The sequence below is a fragment of the Heptranchias perlo genome, unplaced genomic scaffold, assembly GCF_035084215.1.
Source record: "Heptranchias perlo isolate sHepPer1 unplaced genomic scaffold, sHepPer1.hap1 HAP1_SCAFFOLD_54, whole genome shotgun sequence".
NCBI lineage: Eukaryota > Metazoa > Chordata > Chondrichthyes > Hexanchiformes > Hexanchidae > Heptranchias > Heptranchias perlo.
This window is the reverse complement of record NW_027139559.1, coordinates 3,154,847-3,177,781: the sequence shown is the minus strand read 5'-3', so window position 1 is coordinate 3,177,781 and position 22,935 is coordinate 3,154,847. Positions and strand designations below refer to the sequence as shown.

Here is a 22,935-nt window from a genome sequence, read left to right as displayed (position 1 = left end):
AAACCCCATATAGATATAGAGACTGAAAAGAGAGCCCAGAATGACACCTCCCATCCCGGATATATCGTGTAGATATAGAGACTTAGAAGGAGAACCCGTAATTTCCTTACATCCTGGAAACGGACATAGATGTAGAGGTTTACGAGGAGACCCCGTAATTGGATCTCCGATCCTGAAAACACGTGTAGAGAAAAAGACTTACCAGGAGATCCCGTAATTCCATCTCGCATCCTGGAAACACATGAAGGTATAGAGACTTACCAGGAGGCGGCGTAATTACATATCGCAACCTGGAAGCACATGAAGATGGAGAGACTGACCAGGAGACCCCGTAATTACATCTGGCATCCAGGAAACACATGTAGATATCAAGACTTACCAGGAGACCCCGTAATTCCATATCCTTCCCAGAGATCCCATATAGATAAAGAGACTTACCAGCAAGCATCGTAGTTACACCTTGCGTCCCGAATACCCCATATACATATGCGGGCCTCGCAGGATCTCCAGGAGAAGTAAAGATGGGGCAGTCAATTACAAAACTAATAGCTGGATAAAGAGGCTTATCAACAGTGGCATAATCAGGAAGTAGCAGATAGTAAACGGGAAGAACAGTATTACAGTGAAACGCGTGTTATAGAATTAATAGCTGATACAGAACTTACCAGGGACACCAATAGAAGTGTGCAGGGGATAGTAATTTACAAGAACAGTAATACAGTGAAACATGGCTTATAGAATTCAAGGCTGCATTTACGACATAGAGAATTACCAGGGACAGCAATAGAAGCGAGGAGGGGATGATAAATTGCAAGAACAGTAATACAGTGAAACATGGCTTATAGAATTAATAGCTGCATATAGGATATCGAGAATTAGCAGGGACACCAATAGAAGCGAGGAGGGAATTGTAAATGACAAGAATAATACAGTGAAACCTGTTTATAGAGTTAATAGCTGAATATAGAGACTAACCAGAAACACTAACAGCAGAATGAAGGGGATGGTAAATTACAAGAAATGTAATACAGTGAAACGTGGTGTATAGAAATAATAGCTCGATATAGAACTCACCAGGAACACCAAAATCAGCGAACGGGAGGAAATAAATGAGAGGAATAGAAGTACAGTTAATCGTGGATTACAGAATCATTCGGTGGATATAGAGACTTAACAGGCGCAGCAACAACAGCAAGGAAGGGGAAGGAAATAACAAGAACAGTAATACAGTTAAACATGGTTTAGGGAATTAACAACATAGAGTATTACCAGGGATACCTGCAACAGCGAGGATGGGATAGTAAATCTTTTGAATAATCAGAAGTGCCAAATATATCCGAATAGCTGATGTTACTCTATCATAATTTGCAGAAAGATAATCAAACTCCCAGGAGAAACTCCTGCCCATTGTTGTAACATTCCAATCGATTGTAATCATATTCGGTTCCATTGTTGCAACATTCCAATCTATTGTCCTCAGATTCAGACGCTTTCTCCCACTCTGTGTCGAGCCGCTGCTCCCTGTTTTGGCCGGAGGTGGGACTTCCACTGACACTATTGGATAACACATTGCCAGAAGCTCCTTATTTATAGCAGAGGGAAACTCTCCAGTGAAACAATTAGGGCCCGTGGAGGCTGACTTGAAGTACAGTCACTGAATAAACAGCTTCAGTTAACGCCTTTCAACCCAATACATTTTATATTACAACATATATTTATCCAAATATTTCACAGTTGTAAATCTAAAAGCCCAGTACATTATTTTGATAAATATTTGGAAGAACAGAAACTATGAAATCCGCAATCTGACAGCATCGGTTTGAAGCGAGAGCAGCTTCAATTACAGATTGCAGTTTATTTCTCAGCGTATTTTAAACAATGTATTTCAGTTCGATTCTACCCAGTTCAAAAGGGTTGGGTTTAAACTTGGAGATAGAAACTGAATCATTTTATCAGTCAGCTTGAAGAACACCCTGCGAATATTGGTGTGATCTCTGGATACCCGTCAATATTGGGAAGTCAAAGGATTATCTTGGAAATATTGGTACAGTCTGTGAGTCTACCTTTAAGTATCGGTAAATTTTTGGATTGTACTGCATATATTCGCACAGTCTATGGGTTTCCCTGCAAATATTCCTACAGACAACGATAAAGGCTCTGGATAATTCTAAAATTATTGGGCCATCTCAAGATTTCCCATTATTATTGAAACATCTTTGGATACTCCCCATAAATATTGGCACCAACTCTGCATCATTCTCTAAACACTAACAGTTTCTGGATCCCATGTAAATATTACTCCAGTCTCTTCACGTCCAGTAAACTTTAGTGCAGTCTATGGATCTACTTCTAAATATTGGTATATTGTCTGGATCGCTTTGCAACCGTTGTTGAGTGTGTGAATCCCCTTAAATAAGAATTTTGCCTTACTCTCTCATAAGTTAGTAGCAAGAACACGTCGCCTTTGTGAATATTGGTAGAGTCTCTAAGTTTTCTAGTGTAATATTTAAACACTAACTACACCCGTTCTCAATATTTGTGCGTTCCCTGAGACTGACTATCACATTATAGGGACTGACCGAAAGTGTACTCTCCACGGTACACCTATACAGAAGAACATAAGACATAGGAGCAGCATGAAGCCATACGGCCCCTCGAGCCTGCTCCACCATTCAATCAGATCACGGCGGATCTTCAACCTCAACTCCACTTTCCCGCCCGAACCCCATATCCCTTGATTCGCTTCGTGTCCAAAAATCTATCGACCTCAGTTTTAACTGTACTCAGCGACTGAGCTTCCACAGCCCTCTGGGGTAGAGAATTCCAAAAATTCACAATCCTGTGAGTGAAGATTTTTTTTCTCATCTCAATCCTAAATGAACGATCTCGTATTCTGAGACCATGACCACTTGTTCTAGACTCGCCAGCCTGGGCAAACCACCCCTCAGCATCTGCCCTGTCAAGCCCTCGAAGAATTTTTTTTGCGTTTCAATGAGATCACCTCTCATTCTTCATAACTCTAGAGAAAAAAGGCCCAATCAACACAATTTCTCCTCAAAGGAGAACCCTCTCATCCCACTAATCAATCTTGTGAACCCTCGCTGCACTGAATCTAAAACAAGTACATCCTTCCTTCGGTAAGGAGGCCCAAAACGCACACAGCAAAACAGGCGTGCTCGAACTGAAGAGCTTTTTAATTGCAGCAAGATATCCTTACGCTTATACTCCAACCACATGCCATAAAGCATAACATATCATTTGCTTTCCTTATTGCTTGCTGTCCCAGCAATTTAACTTTCTGTGATTCGTGTATAAGGACACCCATATCCCTCTGAATATCAATATTTACCAGTCTATCACATTTTAAAGAATATTCTGCCTTTCTATTCTTCCTACAAAGTGGATGATTTCACATTTCCCCACATTATACTTCATCTGCTGCCGTTTTGCCCAATCACTTAAACTGTCTTTAACCCTTTGCATCCTCTATGTGTCAATCTCACAGCTTACTTTCCCACCTAGTTTTGTACCGTCAGCAAACCTGGCTACATTACACTAGGTCGCCTCATCTAAGTCATTAATATAGATTGTAAATAGAGGAGGGCCATGGACTGATACTTGCGGCACCCCACTAGTTTAAACCTGCCAACCTGGAAATGAACTGTTTATTCTTATTCTGTGTTTTGTGTCTGTCAGCCGATCCTCAAACCATGCTAATATATTACCCCCAACCCCACGGGTCCTTATCTTGTATGACAACCTCAACTGATGCACCTTATCAAACGCCTTTATAAAATCCAAACATGCTGCATCCACTGGTTCCCCCTTATCTGCCCTGCTGGTTAGACCCTCACGAAACTTTAATAGATTTGTCAAATACGATTTCCCTTTTATAAAACCGTGTTGACTCCGGCTAATCACATTATGAGTTTCTATGTGTCCTTTCATCACAGCCCAATAATAGATTCTATCATTTTCGCCACCACTGATGTCAGGCTAACTGGCCTGTCGTTCCCTGTTTTCTCTCACCTTCCTTTCTTGAATAGCGGGATTACATTTGCTGCCTTTGAATCGAGGAAATTCTGGAAGATGAAAACAAATGCATCCACTATCTCTGTAGCCATCTCTTTTAAAACCCTAGGATGTAAGCCATCAGTTCAAGGCGATTTGTCCGCTTTTAGTCCAATTAATTTATCCAGCACCTTTTCTTTTCTAATCTTAATTACTTTAAGTTCCTCACTCTCATTGGACCCCTTGTTCACGACTATTTCCGGTACCTTTTGTGCCTTCTACTGTGAAGACAGATACAACATATTTGTTCAACGTCTCTGCAGATGAAGTTCAACGCAGAAAAGTGTGGAATGATATATTTCGGTAGGAAGAACGAGGAGAGGCAATATAAACTAAAGGCTATGAACTGAAAGGGGTGCTGGTACAGAGATATCTCGGAGTATATGTGCACAAATCGTTGAAGGTGGCAGGGCAGGTTGAGAAAGCGGTTAAGAAAGCATATGGGATCCCGGGCTTTATAAAAAGAGGCGCAGAGTACAAAAGCAAGTGTGTTATGATGAAGCTTTGTAAAACACTGGTTCGGCCACAACTGGAGTATTGTTTCCAGTTGTGGGCACCGCACTTCAGGAAGGATGTGAAGGCCTTAGAGAGGGTGCAGAAGAGATTCACTGGGATGATGCAAGGGATGAGAGACATCAGAGACGTGCATAGACTGGAGAAGCTGGTATTGTTCTCCTTATAGGAGTGAAGTTTGAGAGGAGATTTGATAGAGGTGTTCCAAATCATGAAGGGTCTGGACAGAGTAGATAGACAGAAAGTGTTCCCATTGGCGGAGGGGTCATGAACCAGAGGACAAAGATTTAAGTTGACTGGCAAAATAACCAAAGGAGACATGAGGAAAAACTTTTTGCACAGCGAGGCTTCACATCCTTCATAAAGTGCGGTGCTGAGACCAAGGCAGAATATTCCTGTTGTGGCCGAACCAGTGTTTTATAAAAGTTCATCATAACTTCTTTGCATTACTACTCTATGCCTGTATTTATAAAACCCAGGATCCCGTACGCTTTCTTAAAATATCTTTACACAGCGAATGGTTGTGACCTGGAATGCACTGCCTGAGGGGGTGGTGGAGGCAGATTCAATAGCGCCTTTCAAAAGGGTATTGGATAAGTACGGGAATAGAAAATAATTGCAATGCTACGGAGTTCGGGAGGGAGAGTGGGACTAGTTGGATTGCTCTTGCTGAGAGACGGCACTGACTCGATGCGCTGAATGGCCTCCTCCCGTGCTGTTACCATTCTATGATTGTATGCTGAAGTACTGAACATCACGACCAGAATTCGAACCCACGCAATCTGAACACATGGCCTTAGACCATGCGGCCATCCTCGCTCCCGGGTGCATCATTCAAATCCATTCATCAACCGGTAACGTTCTGTTTCAGATTGCCGGAAATCCAAACATGGTTAGCGAGTCGCTGTCAAAAATGTTATATGTTTTTTGTGTTTTGCCCATGTTGATTTTCATCCATTCTCATTATACAGACGGTATTTTGGGACTTGGTTAAAAATGTTCCGTGCTTATGTCAACAGGAATCTAGAAAGAATTTAAATTCTCCACCTCACTAAACACAACGGTAACTGTTGCCCCCATTCTATCTTGCAACCACACCAAGTGCCGCCTCAATTGAAAAACCTTAACTAATACGATCCCCCTCTACGCCACTATTGAACAACCTCAGGTGTGTATAAACAAAGTGTGAGTGTGTTTGTTTGACTGTGATATTTTTGAAATAGCAGCCTCCAATCCCTCCATGTCTCTGGAAAGTTTGTTAGTGACGAAAGTCGAATCGTGCCCTGACAATATTGGAGCATCAATGTCCGGGCTCAGGCAACTCGACCGCGCTCTCGTCCAGTGTTGTCCAATGGAAAATGCTGACTAACCGCAGGTGTGACTGTGGAGACACCGTTTTATCCACATGAACGGATTTAGTGGAAACATCCCCCACACACAATACAAGGAAATGGACTTCACATGCGTGTATTTCAGAACATCTTTCACCATTCAGTAACCAAGGAAGTAAAACACTCACAACGACGAAACAACACTCGCACACTCTGCTTTTCATCTTATCATTTTACCAACAACACAAAAAGGTTAAAGTTCACATGCAAACCGCATGCGAATATGAGTATTGAGATCACAGGCCCAAAGACTGTTTTCATTACTCATTTTTCAATTTAATAATTTCAAATGTAATTAGCCACATCTGAATTCCCATTTGGCCATAAGAGCCCAGTTGCAACGGTATTGAACGACACTGGTCGATGCCACGATAGATTGATTGCACGGGCCGTGTTCTGCTGAACCCCAACACTATACATTCTTACAACAAATCAAAATAAACCTGCCGTGGACGGATGTCCGATTGATTTTCGAGTTGGTTTTCTGGAAGGAGCAAATCAACAGGGCAGAAAAAATACCTCCAGACGAAGGAACAAAAAATAGTTCGGTACATGTAAAGAACTAAACGTCAGAAGTGAAATTCGAACAGAGACCAACAGGAGAAATAAAATCGAAACACAATGCCTTAGGCCGCTCGGCCATTCTGACTCCAAACTCTGTAAATTACTGACCCTGATTTTCACACTGAGTCCCAGTGACAGGTTCACTCTCTGTTTCTCGGTAAATCCTGCTGGGACGCCGTGTGACCGAGATACAAGCTCCCCTGATTTCCCTGTACCTGTGCACGGTACATTGGGATGTTCGGTCGGGCTGTGATATCTTGTTTCCCATGGAGAGGCAGCAATTCGCGGTCTGAGACTGAATTCGCTGCTTTCCGTCGGCAGCGGGTGATTGAAGAGTGCGGGGCCAGACAGGCGGTCTGAATGTTGTGATTTGTCGCGGCCTCACTCACTCAGGGAACTGGGGAACAGCGAGAAACTGATGGGTTGTTGCTGTATCGCTATTTAATTTTAATTTTTCCAATATAAAGGGAGCGACATTCATTGTGGAAACACCATGTCAATATAAACTAAAGGGCACAACTCTAAAAGGGAACCGAGAGACTTGTGCATGAGTCGTTGAAGGTGGCAGGACAGGTTTGGAAAACGGGTAAAAAGCATACGGGATGCTGGGATTTATAAATAGGGGCTTAGATTGGAAAAGTATGGAAGTCATGACTTTATAAAACACTAGTTCGACCACAACTGGAGTATTGTGTTTAGTTTTGGACACCACGCTTTCGGAAAGATGTAAAGGCCTTAGAGTGGGTGCAGACGAGAATTATTAGAATGGTTCCAGAGATGAGGGACTTTAGTTACGTGGATTGACAGGAGAAGCTTCGGTTGTTCTCCTTGGAACAGAGAAGGTTGCAAGGAGATGTGTTTGAGGTATTCAAAATCAAGAAGGATCCAGACAGATTAATTACAGAGTAACTGTTCCCATTGGCTGAAGTTTCAAGAACCAGAGGTCAAAAATTTCAGTTGATTGGCAAAAGTACCAAAGGTGACATGAGGAAAAACTTTTTTGAACAGCAAGTGGATAGGATCTGGAATGGACTGCCCGAGGGGCTGGTGGAGGCAGATTCAATCATAGCCTTCTAAAGGGAACTGGATAAGTACTTGAAATGAAAAAATTGCAGGACGACGGGGTAGAGCGGGACGAGCTGGTTTGCTCTTGCCTTGAGTCGGCGCGGACTCTATGGGCCGAATGGCCTCCTTCCGTGCTGCAACCTTTCTATGATTCTATGATTCTACATGGAAACAGCCTGTTGTCATTCGCTACAGAAATATCCATGTGACAGGGAGCCAGCTCTCCTGCAACCAATGAGTACACGTTTCAGACGTTGTCTGTCAAGACGAATTCTGATTTCCGTGATGTCAATCTCGGATTTTTGCAGCAAAATACTGCGGATGATGGAAATCTGAAATAAAAACAGAAAATTCGTCTGGGCTTCTGACGAAGGGTCTTCGACCTGAAACGTTAACTCTGTTTCTGTCTCCACAGATGCCGCCTCACTTGTTGAGCTTTTCCAGCATTTTCTGTTTTATTTCGGTTTTTTATATATTATTCCTGCGCCTGCTCTTGGACCGCTCGGTAAATGGTGGAATATCAGCCGTGCTCAGCTGGGAATGTTTCCGTTCGCTTCACTGTAAGTGCAAGGGACAACTTTGTAGATGACGTGTAGTGTTACTGACCGGCCCATCGAACACGCTCATTTCAACTCATCTCATTTTCAGCAAACCTGACCATGACTGAAATAGAGGATGGAGAATCACAGCTGGAAAAATCAATCCACTCTATCACTGGGGGACTGAGTCTTCCAAACTTCAGGTGTTTAATGGCAGGGGGAGTTTGATATTCAGAAATAATACAGCACAGATTTTCACTCGGTCAAGATTCACCCCCTTTATTGTGGAAAAGGAAACTGATAATAAAAAGCTGTTATATTGTTCGCTGCAATCTGAAGCTTTAACTCAGTGAATTAAAGGCGAAGTGTTGCTAATGATCTGTCGGTAGCGCAATCGGTTATCGCGTTTGCTTATTTAATTGTTAAAAGTTGGTGTTTCGAGTCCATCCTGGAGCGATAGGGTAACTTTTACCCGAACTTTCATGGTCTCGCCTTTCCCGGTTTCTAATGTGTGTCTTGGTGCAAGAAAATGGGCCGGAAACATTCCCAGCTGAGCACGGCAGATACTCCACCATTTACCCAGCGATCCAATAGCACGTGCAGGAACAATATATATAAAAAAAAGGAATAAAAACAGAAAATGCTGTACAGGTCAGCAAGTGAGGCGGCATCCGTGGAGAAAGAAACAGAGTGAATATTTCAGGTCGAAGACCATTCGTCAGATGCCCTGACGAATTTTCGGTTTTTATTTCAGATTTCCATCATCCGCAGTATTTTGCCAGAAAAACCGAGATTGGCTTCACGGAAATCAGAATTCCTCTTGACAGACAAGGTCTGAAGGGAGGACTCACTTGTTGCAAGAGAGCTGGCTCGCTGTGACATGGATATTTCTGCAGTGAGCGACACCAGACTCTTTCCCTGTTTCCACAATGAATGTCGTTCCAATTATTTTGGAAAAGTAAAATGATATTCACATTCCGACAGGTTTCAGTTGATTTCTGAACGATCATTAAAGGATCATACAGCGCTGCCTCCGTTAATAATTACAGTTCTAAGCCGCATTTCGGATGCAGTAACAAACCCATCACTTTCTCGCTGTTTCTCAGCTCCCTGAGTGAGTGAGGCCACGACAGCAGCAACATTCAGGCCGCCTGTCCGGCCTTTCTTGCTCCAATCAACCGCTGCGGACGGAAAGCTCCGAATCCAATCTCAAACCGCGCGTTGCTGCCCCTCCCCGGGAAACAATATTCCACCGCGCAACCAAACCTCCTCACACACCGAGCACAGGCACAGGGAAATCTGGGGAACTGGTATCCTGGTCACTCGGTCTCCCTCCAGGAATTAACGAGAACCAGAGTGAAACGGTCACTGGGACTCTGTGGGAAAATCAAGGTCACTAAAGTTAGGATGGCCGAGCGGTCTAAGGCGCTGTGTTTAAAATCACAGGTTGTTCTGGAAGCGTGGGTTCGAGTCCCACTTTCGACCTTCAACAAACGCAAAACTATTTTTCCTTCTTTCGACTCCAGGCGATTTGTGTGCCCAGTTGATTTGTTCTTTCCAGAAAACCAGTCCGCCATCCGTCCACGGCAGGTTTCTTTTCATTTGTTGTAAGAATGTGTTGTCCTGGGGTTCAGCAGAACACGGCCCGTGCAATCATTCCATTGTGACACAGACCAGTGTTGTCCAATACCTTGGCCACTGAATAAAAATGAATAATTAACACAACCTGTGATCTCAATACTCATATTCGCATGCGGTTTGCATGTGAACTTTAACCTTTTTCTGTTGTTGGTAAAATGATAAGATGAAAAGCAGAGTGTGCGAGTGTTGTTCCGTCGTTTGTGAGTGTTTTACTTCCTTGGTTACTGAATGGTGAAAGATGTTATGAAATACACACATGTGAAGTCCATTTCCCTGTATTGTGTGTGAGATGTTTTCTATTAAAATCCGTTCCTGTGGATAAAACGATATCACCATAGCCACACCTGCGGTTAGTCAGCAATTTCTACTGAACAATACTGGCATAGAGCGTGGTCGAGTGGCCTGAGCCCGGACAGGGATGCTCCAGTATTGTCAGGGCGTGATTCGACTTTCGTCACTAACATACTTTCCATAGACACGGAGGGATTGGAGGCTACTATTACTTAAATGTCACAGTCAAAAAAACACACTCACACTTTGTATATGCACACTTGAGTTTAAAAATAGTGGCAGAGAGCAGGGGTGGTATTAGTTAAGGTTTTTTTTAAATTGAGGCGGCACATGGTGTGGTTGCAGGATAAATAGACACACTCACACCTTGTATATACACACTTGAGGTTGTACAATAGTGGGGGACACTAGTTAAGGTTCTTTAATGAGGCGGCACTATTTAGGGTTGTATGATAGAGTGGAGCAGTAATTACCGTTGTGTTTTATTGAGGTGGGCAATTTAACAATTCAACACATGCAAAACACAAAAACTTATTTAAGCTTTGAATGACTCGGTAAACATGTTCGGATTCCCTTCAGACTGAAGCACAAAGTTATCGGTTGATTAATGGCGAATAGAATAATTATTCATCTTCTTTGAAGAGTTTGCTGTGGTTCTCGTAATTAATACAGTAAACTGTTTTGTAGAAAGTGAATTCTCCGAAACGAGAATCGAATCCGCCTCCCGCACTGAAAACATTTGTTGACCGCTGTTCTCTTCTCAGTTGTTCCTATAGTAATTTACAGAGCTGAGTTTCCGTAGTGTAATGTTTAGCACTCTCGCCTAATACATGAAAAGTCCCGGGTTTGAAATTGCGTTGAATTATTTTGAAAACATTCCTCATTAAAGACGCAAAATTTCAAAAGTTGAAGAATTCATGTTGAGGTTAAATATGAATAAAATACAATATCTCACAGCCCCGGTGTATTCTTTCTTTCTCTGTACAGTTCTACTCAGACAAACATCACACAGATACCGGCAGTGTCTCTCCCTCACTCCCAATCCTTGCCCTGACGATGTCGAAAACCCCTCTCAAAGCTGCACATTCAGTTGATTTGTTAGAGATCATTAATGGAACCTGCAGCGATGCCTCTGTTAATAACAATAGGTTTTAACCGCATTTCATCAGCGGCAACAAAGCCATCAGTTTTTCGCTGTTCCCCAGCTCCCGGAGTGAGTGAAGCCGCGACAAGCAGCAACATTGAGGCCGCCTGCCCGGCCCCGCTCTCTTCAATCACCCACTGCCGGTCGAAAGCAGCCAATGCAGCCTCGCATTCCTGCCCCTCCCTGGGAAACAAGATGCCACGGTCCGGTCAAACCTCCCCATGCACCGAGCACATGAGCAGGACATTTTGGGGAGATTGTATCCCAGTCACTCAGCCCACCGGAAGCATTTAACGAAGTCCGGAATGAGTGAAAATGTATTTGGGTTTTAATCTAGAAATGAGAGAATGTGACCACTGCAGCCAGGAGTCGGGAGTCTGAGGCGCTGCGTTCACGTCACGTGGAGCCGTGGGTTCCAATCCCAGTCCTGACGTTCAGTCCTTTACAAAGACGGAACTATTTTTGATGCATTCGGCTGGATGGGTTTTACGGCGTTTTTGATTTGTTCCTTCCAGAAAACGAACCTGACCTGCATTCGAATCCTAACCAGGGAAACTGCTGCAATTTCCCTTCAAGCAAGCCGACCAACGCTGCCCTTCCTGCTTCTCCCTTTGAAATTTAGGTCACTTTCGCCGCAGACAAGCTGCTCAAACAAAATGACATTTACTGTAAGAACACGAAAGACTTGTTCAGAGAATGAAAGCACCAAGTGCGGGGAGGCATGAACATGAAATGGACAGTGAGGGGAAATACTATCAAAAGCTGCTGGTGTAACTGTGTCCATTTCAAAAACCCACCCAGCTGATCAATGCATCTCCTTGGAAAGGTGCAAGGCAACGCCGGCCTCTCAGGCCTCATTTGAAGGAAGTGACACTCACATTTTCTGCCAGTTTCACCTGCCATCTCCTTCTGTTTCTCTCTGTTATTTTCCTCCAGATTCCTCTTATCCTCCAGATGCCGGGGAATTAGATGTTCGAAGCAAATACTGCGGCTGAAAAATAAACCTTTACCAGGAAAGCAGGGAGAGGGGAAGAATGATGTTGGGCATTGACAGACGATGAATTTTGCAGATGCCAGGATAAATAGACACATAGATCTCATCTCCCTGCCTCTCTCAGCTGCTGAAAATCTTAATGTTCAAGAGATGTTCTCACTGCCCCAGGCCCATTCTCCCGAGTCACACTGTACCTCCGATCCTGCACACGTTACTTAGCTTTGAAACTGTCCATCACCCCTGTGCTCGCTCATCCACATTGGCTTCCGGTCCGCAATGCCTCGATTTTAAAATTCTCATCGTTATGTTCAGATCCCTCCGTGGCCTCGCCTCTCCCTATCGATGTAACGTCCCACAGCCCTACAACCCTCCAAGATCACTGAGTTCCTCAAATTATGGCCTCTTGTGCATTCCTGATTTTAATCGCTCCACCATTGGCAGTCTTGCCTTCAGCTCCCTGGGCCCATATTCTGGAACACCCGACTTAAACCCCTCCGCCTCTCTCTCCTCCTTTCTGACGCTCCTTAAAACCGACCTTTTTTGACAACGTTTTCGGTCAACCTGTCCGAATATCTCCTTTTTTGGATCTGTGTCAAATTTACCTGATTACGCTCCTGTAAAGCGCCTTGGGACATTTTATTTTGTTAAAGGCGCGATATAAATGCAAGTTGTTGTTAATTGTAAGCTCTCCCACCATTTCAAGAAGTCAGGGTATGTTAGTCACCTTGGTAACTCCGAAGCATCTATTGCTGCACCTGGTTCACCGTTTCCATCACCAGCCCAGGTGCACCGTCTCGAGAGGATGCATATAGTGAGACTGAGGGTATCTCACAGGGTGAAGCACCGAGCACCAGTGAGCAGGAGGAGCTGGAAATAATTATGATAATTATTATTACATAAACTTTGAACAGCCCATACCTTAAACAATGACCCAATATAAAACCAATCGCCAGTCCGTGAGTCGATATACTCAAGTCGTGATTTGCACACGGCCGAATGGCAGTTGGCGACATGTGTCCTCTTGGAAACCGATCTGAAAGATCATACAGTATCACCGGTCGGAAATGAGAGTATTTGATGGCAGCTTCAATTGTGCGCAGCTCCAGTGGCGCGCGGTACTTATATAACAGTATCAGGCTCGGGAAATGCCGAGGTTGTGAGTTCGAACCTCACCTGGAGCAGTTCAACTTTTTGCTTCATGAACATTTCCACCGGAGTTCAAGGGACAGCTGCTTTGTTCCATGAAGTATCTCCTTCTTATTGTTCTCATGTGGGCACTTCGGGTCCTCTGGCCGGCCGTATTGCAATAGCAGGTGTGAGTTTATTTGTTAATAGGCGGGAGAGGGGGCGATTGGCGACAGCATGAAATGGCAAAGGAGGCGGCACGAGATCTTCAAATCTAAAGATCCGAACACACGATTCTTCTTTTCGTGAAACAGACATTCTTCTGTTTGAAGTGTCGTGTAGGAAAATTCGGAAGGTAAATGTGTTTCCCGGTGTCACTGAGTAACGGGTGGAATTATTCCGCTTTCAGTTGTTGATCCGCTGACAGGTCGAGAGACCTTTTCCAGCTCCGGTGTGGGACAAGTTTAGCTTTTGAGCCACTGGGTAAAGTTTTTATTTAATTGGTGTTAACGAATGACAGGACATTTGGCACAAACAAGAAAAATTGTAAACTCACGAGTTTTCTCTCCATGTTTCTTACATCAGGTTCAACACAAACAAGGATTCTCCTCAAAACGTTACTGAGAATTTTATAAAACGGACCCTCACCCGAGTTCGACGCCCACAATGGAAAATTCAGAGACCGACCATGAATCTGTATGATGCAAACTCACGAATAGCGACCCTGGATAGTTCAGTCGGTAGAGCATCAGAATTTTAAGCGAAGGAGTGAACTGAGGATCGAGGATTTAAGTCCCGACTCAGGTTGTCAGTTTTACAACAGTTGGCAAGTTCTGCCTTTCCAGCGGAACAACAACTGCGGGAGAGACGATGCCTGCCATGTGTTGTCAATATGTTGACCTTTGGTGAGCATTCTCAGAAAAGGGCTTTGTTCTTCTCTGATCAACATTTTTACCAGAAACATTTGGCCAGTAGATGATCAGTTAGAAAGACCACTGATTGCCCGTTCACACCACCCGTCCCTTGTTTGTACAGATATTGCTTAATGTCTAAACTGCTTCAAGTAAGTCTCTTCCATAATTATCTGGAAATGTTTGGATTGGTGCAGTTATCTGTAGCTTGTCAATTGGATGGTGAACACTGAGTTTAGTTGGGCTGATCTGATTTCTTTGTTCCAATAAATTAGATACCTTTTAACCGCCACCCACTCCTTGCAGACACTTCCAGCATCATCTCCGTGGGCGGTAGAATGCAGAGACATTCAGCGCTACAAATCAATCCGTGCTGCCTCTTACCGAATCTCGGGAACGATGTGAACCCTTTCAGCCTCTCAGATGCCGATGTCTCCAATTTCATCTTGTGAGCCAGAACCCCTGGTGACATTACAGTCACTGAAGTTCGCTTCACTTTCCCAAAGGTTTGCTCCAAGAGAAAACAACGAAAAATAAGGAAAAAGTGAGCATTTCGTCATTGGTGGCGAAGCAAAATCACTGCTTTCATTCCTTCCAACGTTTGTCTTCCTGCGGGCTCTGAACCTTCTGCACTCCGCTATTTTTATCACATGACCAGGAAGTGAAACAAGTTGAATGTGAAAGTTGGAACAACAAACTGGATCAAGCAATAGGCGGGGGTGGCGGGGGCGGGGGGGGGGGGGGGGGCGGGGGGGGTGGATATTGGAAAACAAACAGCCAAGCAACGAAAAGCGGGTCAGCTGTTTTATAAGAACATAAGAAATAGGAGCAGGAATCGGCCTTGCGGCCCCTCGAACTTGCTCCACCATTCAACAAGATCATGGCTGATCTTCGACCTCGAATCGATTTTCCCGCCCGATCCCCATATTCCGACACGACACTTCAAACAGGAGAATGTCTGTTTCACGAAGAGAAGAATTGTGTGTTCGGTTCTTCAGATTTAAAGATCTCGTGCCGCCTCCTTTGTCATTTCACGCTGTCGCCAATCGCCCCCTCTCCTGCCGATGAACATCTAAACTCACATCTGCTTTGCAATACGGCGGGCCAGAGGACACCAAGTGCCCACATGGGAACACGAAGAAGGAGATGCTTCAAGGAACAGACCAGCTGTGCCTTGAACTCGGGTGTAAGTATTCAGAAGCAAAAGTTCAAAGTGCTCCAGGTGAGGCTCAAACTCACAACCTCGGCATTTCTCAAGCCTGATATTATCATATAAGTACCGCGCGCTGACCGATTGCGCCACTGGAGTCACGTATGACGAGCAGTCTCATCAAACACTCTCATTTCCGGCCTGTGAGACTGTATGTTCTTTCCACCATGTTTCCAATTGAACAAATGCAGCCAACTGCAGTTCGACCATGGATGTTTTGGTGGTCGAATTCTTGCCTGCCGCACAGGAAGCGAGCGTTCCATTACCGACCAGTGCAGGAGCATTTTCATTCTGCATTCATGACATCGCTGAATTGGGATCAATTCATATCCAGCTTCAATCTGCACAACATCTTGAGACATTTTCTTTTCTCCAGGTGTGTTGCGTCCACTTAACCTCGGATTCTGCACGCAAAGGGTGGAAGACGTTTTGAACGCTCTTCTGCTGACCGTAGTTGATGCAAGCTCATTTGTGAATGTTAAATCTGAGATTAATAGATTTCTGTGAACGAAGGGTATGAAGGGATATGTGGCAAAGGCGGGTATATGGAGTTAAGTCGCAGGTTCACCATGATCTAATTGAATGGCGGAACAGGCTCGACTGGCTAAATGCCACTGCCACTTGCTGCTTACTGATATGCGCCACCTTCTCCTGCAAGAAAACGGGATGTGTGTCTGTGTGATTTGCCTGTCATGCTTGGATAGCTGCCAGTGTGTATGACCTGTGATATGTGGGTGGGCGGCTCACAACAGTGGTCATGTGTAAGGGTGAAAGGAAGCCTCTGGTTAGAAGAGTTGAGTACCGATGGAAAGAGTTTGTTGATATGTGGGGGATGGGGGGTGTATTGCGTGGTGCAGTTGGTAGGCGAGGCCACTTGAGAGCTGACCTCACTCGCCTTAACGACTCATGTAAGAGCATTGAACTTCTTCCTGCACTGCATCCAAGTCCATGCTCCTGTGCGCCTGGCATTGACTTCCGCCCCCGCTGCCTCCCGCTGCCTTTGGATGTATGTCTGGAGGGCCTCTTTCCCACCCCCTCCATCACCCCTCACTCTGCGGTTATTGGATGTTCCTCCATCTATCCAAATCTTGCACCATGGTCTCTCAGCGTCAACAGAGACCCTTGGCGCATGCCCTCTCCAGGCCTGGAAGCAACTCAGATTCATGACCAAACAATGCATTATATTGATGTTGCTGAAGGGATAAATATTGAACTGGTCTCCGGGAAGAACGAATCATCTTTTAAGACGGAGACAAGGTGATTGTATCAGTTCGAGTTTTGACCTTTGTAATGTTTTTCTTTCCTTATTTTTCTTTTCTTCAGATTCCAACTGATCAGAAAACTGACAACTGAACTCTCAAAGAGTTTTAGATAAATCTGTCACTCAAAATATAAAATGTTATAAATAAAGAAATAAACCGGATTGAGACGGTTCACTTCACTTCACTGAAACGTCTAATTCCGGTTAAACCGGCGCGGCGGAGTCACAGCAGCTCATCGCTGATCTGCACCTCAACTCCATTTAGCGAAATAGAAACTGGAAATCTCATGTTTCGAGACGAGTTTACTAATTCCCTGAAAAATGATTATCACTAAAACAGCAAAACATTCCCTGCCCTTATTAAACACACAGCAAGGGGATGTGTCGAATATATGGCAAGAAACGCGCGAATTTATTATTACACGGATAGAATCCCGTGCTCAATATTAACATTAACACTGAGCGCCAGGTCTGGATCTGACCCGTTTACCCCATGGTGCGGGACCCCGTCCGCGTTTATATTTACCAAACACAGAACATCAGAAAAGAATAATCGCACCCAGCAGAATTGGGGATTGTTCGTATTTTACAGGACGAGATGAGACCACTCGGCCCGTCGGGCTTGGATATTAAATTCTGTTCACATTCTCCGCTCGGTGTTGTTCTCCGTGTACATTTTTAGTTAACCGATTTGTCTTGTTATTTTATTTCCCCTCTCTCTATTTTGCAGGCTGAGTGCGAAAGAGATTCGATTTGGAGGCTAAACATTTTGATCAAAGATTTGAACATTGTTTATTCTGATTGTAGGTTTCTCGGAGACCCAGCGGGAGTTCAGTTCTCAGTTTCCTGATTAGTCGGAAACAGGAGAGCCAACTTGCTCCAAGAAAGAAAACAATAAATGAACAACATCAACAAAGTGAAAGTCAGTGAAAGATCCAAGCAGAGTCTTAACAACCCCTGCCCCCGGTTTAAGATCTTTTGCTGAAACTTTGTAGCAGCGGCCGCGTAGCCTAATGGATAAGGCGTCTGACTTCGGTATTAATCGTCGATGTTATCAGAAGATTGCAGGTTCGAGTCCTGCCGCGGTCGTTTTTACATTCCTTCCAACGTGCGCCGTTACTGTTTGACACCGGGCCGTTTCGAACAGTGACTGACCTTATTGAACGGAATCCACAAATGCCTTTGCTCACAGAAGTTGGCCCGACACATTCAACATTGTCGGTCTGGGTGCTCGGGCAGGACATTGTGCAAAAGTGACTTTGTTTCTATTGTTTGGATTCAGAAATGGTCGATTAATCCATTCCGCTCTGTCCGTGTGGGTCGGAATCCCATCCGTGTCGTTATTGTATTGAAATTTTGTTGCGGCCCTACGTAAGTTTTGTACAATTAAAATGGTCTTGAATAATATTACTATCAATTCGAAACCGGTGTTTTAAGTCTATGTCCCTGGATTGTTTATATTTTGTTTAAATGGAGAGGGACAATTGGAATTTTACACCTGCTGTAATGAGATAAAGGTCGAGTGGAGAGGACGGATCGGAGATAAACCTTTCTGTCCTTCCGTGCTGCCTCTGGGGTTTACAGCGAATGAAAGATTAACAGGAAAAGCAAATGAAAAGGGAGCTGGAACATAAAGGGTTAACTTTATCCATCAGGATGAAATCGAATTTCAAAACTTTTTAACAATCTTGAACCTGTCCAGTTATTAGATTTGAACCAAGTCTGTACATTTTTTCTGTTAAATTTAATTCCTCCGCCCGCTCTTCATGACGAAAAATTAAATTTGGAGGGAGGTCGGGTCCAGATTTGAGCCCACGATCTCTCTCATTGTTAAGAGTCTCCCGTTTTGAACTGGAATCCCACCCATGGCTCGGTTCCCAGTAACTGCTGCAGAGATTGAAGGACTTCGGTCCCTCCTGAATCTCCTGCATTTCACCATCTCCCGATTATTCGATCGCTATTTGGGAACATGGGAGAAAGTCTGGGTTTAAATCCCGAACATTTAAATCCCCAACAATTCTTCTGTTTAACCCATTCCACGGTGTCTTTAGTTAACAATAACCTCCCGAGCGCAATTGGAATCCAGTCCGCAGTTTGTTTCCTTCTCTGTTCCTGTTCTCCCTCGGTGTCTCCAAAAGACCATTCACTGTTTGGATCAGGAGCCTGGGTTTAAATCAGCATTCTTGTAATTATCTGCTGCACCCTCTCTAAAGCCTTGATATCCTTCCGAGAGTGTGGTGCCAATAATTGAATACAATATTTCAGCTGAGGCCTAACCAGTGTTTTATAAAGGTTTAGCATAACTTCCTTTCTTTTATACTCTATGGCTCTAAGCCAATGATCACATATGCTGATTTAACAGCCTTCTCAACTTGTCCTGCCACATTCAAAGATTTATTTACATAGATCTCCATATCTCTGTGTTCCTGCACCCGAGTTAAAATTGTACCATTCGATTTATATTGTCTCTCCTCATTCTTCAGGCCAAAACTTACCACTTCACACTTCTTTGCGTTAAATTTCATCTGCCATGCGTCTGGCCATTTCATCACTCTGCCTATGTCGTCCTGAAGTCTGTTACTATCCTTTAAATTGTTTATCACATTGCCGAGTTTCGTGTCACCTGCACACTTTGAAATTCTGCCCTGTCCATCCAAGTCCATGTTGTACACTATCTATTTCAAGCCGACGCGATCAGGCCTTCTTTACCAAAATCGTTTTCAATGCGTGACATTCATTATCAAGTAAGACTTTGCAGAATGTATGAGGTAAGAAACGACATTGCCGTCTGTATGTGCAACGTAATAAAGTGCTTCCTGATTTCACCGTGAAAATCCGAGCTCTGAATTATGTCCCGCCCCGTCCCCATCACCGGAGGAAATAACTTCTCTGCATCTACTCTTACGAATCGTTTTATCGTTTTAAATACCTCAATCAGATCAACCTTTCAAACTGAAGGGAATACAATCCAAGTTCATGCAACCTGTCCTCATAATTTAACCCTTTAAGACCAGGTAAGACCTGGTGAATCTGCGCTGCACCCCCTCCAAGGCCAATAACTCCTTCCTGAGGGGCGGTGCCAAGAACTGAACGCAGTTCTCCAGATTTAGTCTGACCAAGGCTCCATACAACTGAAGCATAACTTCCTCCTCTTTATATTCCAGTCCCTTTAACCTTTTTGATTACCTTTTTTTATTGTCCAATCGTTTTTAGTGATTTGTGTACATGGACACACAAATCCCTTTGCTCCTCCACTGTTCCTAATCTCTCGACATTGAGACCATTTTCCGATTGATTGGATCCAAAGTGAATTACCTCACACTTCCCCACATTAAACTCCATTTAACACAGTTTTGCGAGTCACTTAATCTGTCTCTGTCCCTTTGTAACTTCCTGATCCCACCCACACAGGTAACTGTGCCACCGATCTTACTGTCATTTGCAAACTTTGATATACAACTCTCTATTCCTTCATCCAAGTCACTGAGAAATATTGGGAGCACATTCCCGAGTGTTCACTGAAATCAGGTACCTTAATATTTTGAGGAATCCTTGAAATCCCACGGTGTTTCCCCACAGGTTTCAGTGAGCGCTGCAGTAAATCTCGTCCTCGCGTCTTTATTGAAAACCGTCAGTTTTTGCTGCTCAATCAGAATTGTCTTTGCATCCCGTGCTGGCGAGTCAGGGATTAGTGTTCGAAGAATCAGGAATAGGATCTGGAACCAGATCTTGCCCACTGCGCCACTGGAGAAATATGAGTTCGATTTTTATGTTTGATCCGCTCGATCAGATTGAATTTGACCCAGAAACAGGAAGCGGTTTTGGTGAAACTGATCCGAGGGGGAAGCGCGAAGGTGGTTGAAGCGATGAGCTGCTCAGTGATTGGATCCAGCCCGTGTGGCTCGGGATCCCGGTCTGGTCTCGGTTGCCGACACTGTTTTCTTCCTGATTGGTTTCCCTCTGCTTTCAGCAATTGCCTCAGGAACGACCTTTTATATCTGGATTCAGCACCAGGCAGAGAGATAGAAACAACTGTCTGGTGTTTATTGACCTGATCGGGAGGTTAATGTCACCGACGGCTGATTCACTGAGGTCTCCAGGCCTGTGCTCTGCCGCCATTTGCTTTGGTTCCCTGTTCGACGCTTGTTCTCTACGGGTGAAGGAGACAGATTTTCTCATTCACCAGTTTTTTACAATACTGGACCGGTCCCATTTTCTCTGTGGATAACTGGGATAAGTGGACAGAGCAGGGACAGAGAAAGGCTGTTGGATCCCGGAGCGGAACAAGGTCTCACTGTTATCGGACCAGAATTATTTCGTTATCATTATAATCCTGCAATTGCTGGGACCTCGAGCCAAAATGATGCATTCACAGCGTGCGCCATTATCGATAGGTAAATGTTGCAGAAAGTGAGATACGGGAATTTGTGATTTGCCCAATAATTTCTGGAACATTTCCGCCGCTCCTCCGAAAGGCTCGGTTAAACGATAAAAGTTGTTTTCGTCGCTCAGCCTACGGTTGCCGTCAACGGCGATCGCCAATTCGCTGTATTTACGCAATTATTCGCGCCGCAGCCAATTAAGATTGGACAATGAAGGTAAAGAAATTATGAGGCAGCAAGAAGTGACTGAGAAAAGTCACATACTTCAGCCTCTCAGCTTCTCTCCTGCCATCTCACTCTCAGGCTCAGTCTTTTGTTCCTTTTCAGTCGAGTTTATTTCTGCTCCCTCCCATCTTCCTTCCTTCTATCCATCACTGCCATCTTTCTTGGAAAAAGACGTTCCTGCCGTCTGCAGCTATGAAAAAATCTGAGACGCCAATTGGTGATTTTTCACTTAAAATGGAAGCGGAGTGGGACTTAACTGGGATCCGATTTCCGGACTTCTCATTTATCAATCAGTGAAAACCTCAAAGTGAAAATAAGACCCGAAGTTCAACGAAACGCTGGCAATTGACCATGCAGCCATGTGAAACTTCGCTGCCACCCACAGCCGATCAGCCATACTTTCAGACGCTTCCTGTTCATTCAATCTCGCTTTCTATTCCGATGTACAGCATCATTGAGTTGTACACTAATTATTTCAAGTGAACAATATCAACGTCTCTTCACCAAATTTTGAATGTCCAACTTGTCTTATCCAGTGAGACTTTCTAAAATTAAAATGATCTGAAGCAAAATTGCCGTTTGTGTGAGAATAGGTACACCGGGTAGACTAGCGCGAATACACATTTCATAACGTAAAACAAACACACGTTAAACTATTGTGCAGTAGTTGTCGGAGGTCAACCACAGGAGGAGGTCAGGGCCGGGTGTATCACACACAGTACTCACCAACATTTCGTGGGAAGAGATCAGAAATGCAATAGGGTAAGACCAGATAGTTTGGGGAGAGTGTGGGATTAAAACAGGATGAATAGGACTAGATATAAGATGTGCTGACAGGGGATAACAAAGAGAAGGTCACGACTGATATCCATGGTTTCTCAGGCTGAGACCGTTGAACAAAAGATCGATGTTATTGCGCAGACGCTCTGAAGGGGAAGGCTCAACAAAGTCGCTTGACAAAGGTATCAATACCATAACGTTGGGAAAGATTTGTACAAATGTGGGCGCCGTGGCTCAGTGGTTGAAGCACCTGTCTTGTAAACAGGGGATCCTGGGTTCAAATCCCAGCGGTGTCTTCAAGTTCATGTTGTTTGTTTCTTTGCTTCCATTTTTCCACCCGTTGTGCTCCAGAGAGCAGCGAGATCAATGTTTACTCTTCCTCATTGGCAGCCTCCAGAAGCCCTTCGTTTTTGCTTCCCAGCCTCTCTGTGTTGACTGCCGATTTAAATTAGTTCCAGAGATTCCCATCCACGGGTTTCCAATTGCAACGAATCATCTCCGTGAGGTTAAAGTGCCCCCTGCTCCTTTATATTTCCATTAAATAATAAAAATCAATTGCGGAATAAAAATTCAGCTGTTCGCTGATATTCTGTATTTTCCCAAATCAAGTCGACAGGAGGGAACGAATCTTTCTGTGAGGACGTTGGACAAACTGATTCTCGGGGAGAGCTAAACATTCATGGTGGAGATTAAACACAGACCAACACCGCGGGACCGCTTCTGGTCAACGACTTTAATTCTTAAACCAGAGTTGTTTTAGCGAAGGGATTGAAGAGCTGGATTCTAAATCTAAGGGGATTCCGACCCGCCGGTTTAACCGGATTTACA

The 22,935-nt window shown here is 44.2% G+C and overlaps 3 non-coding genes across 3 annotated transcripts; 2 read left to right on the top strand and 1 right to left on the bottom strand.

Moving 5' to 3' along the window:
• Window positions 1-15,463: 15,463 nt before the first annotated feature.
• Window positions 15,464-15,558, bottom strand: trnai-uau (transfer RNA isoleucine (anticodon UAU)). The gene is made up of 2 exons: window positions 15,521-15,558; window positions 15,464-15,499 (listed from the first exon to the last, which is right to left on the bottom strand). It is a non-coding gene; the product is annotated as a tRNA-Ile (tRNA).
• A 2,161-nt stretch (window positions 15,559-17,719) lies between these two features.
• trnar-ucg (transfer RNA arginine (anticodon UCG)) lies at window positions 17,720-17,809 on the top strand. Its single transcript is given in 2 exon segments — window positions 17,720-17,756; window positions 17,774-17,809. It is a non-coding gene; the product is annotated as a tRNA-Arg (tRNA).
• A 4,521-nt stretch (window positions 17,810-22,330) lies between these two features.
• trnat-ugu (transfer RNA threonine (anticodon UGU)) lies at window positions 22,331-22,403 on the top strand. Its single transcript has one exon. It is a non-coding gene; the product is annotated as a tRNA-Thr (tRNA).
• The last annotated feature ends 532 nt before the right edge of the window (window positions 22,404-22,935 follow it).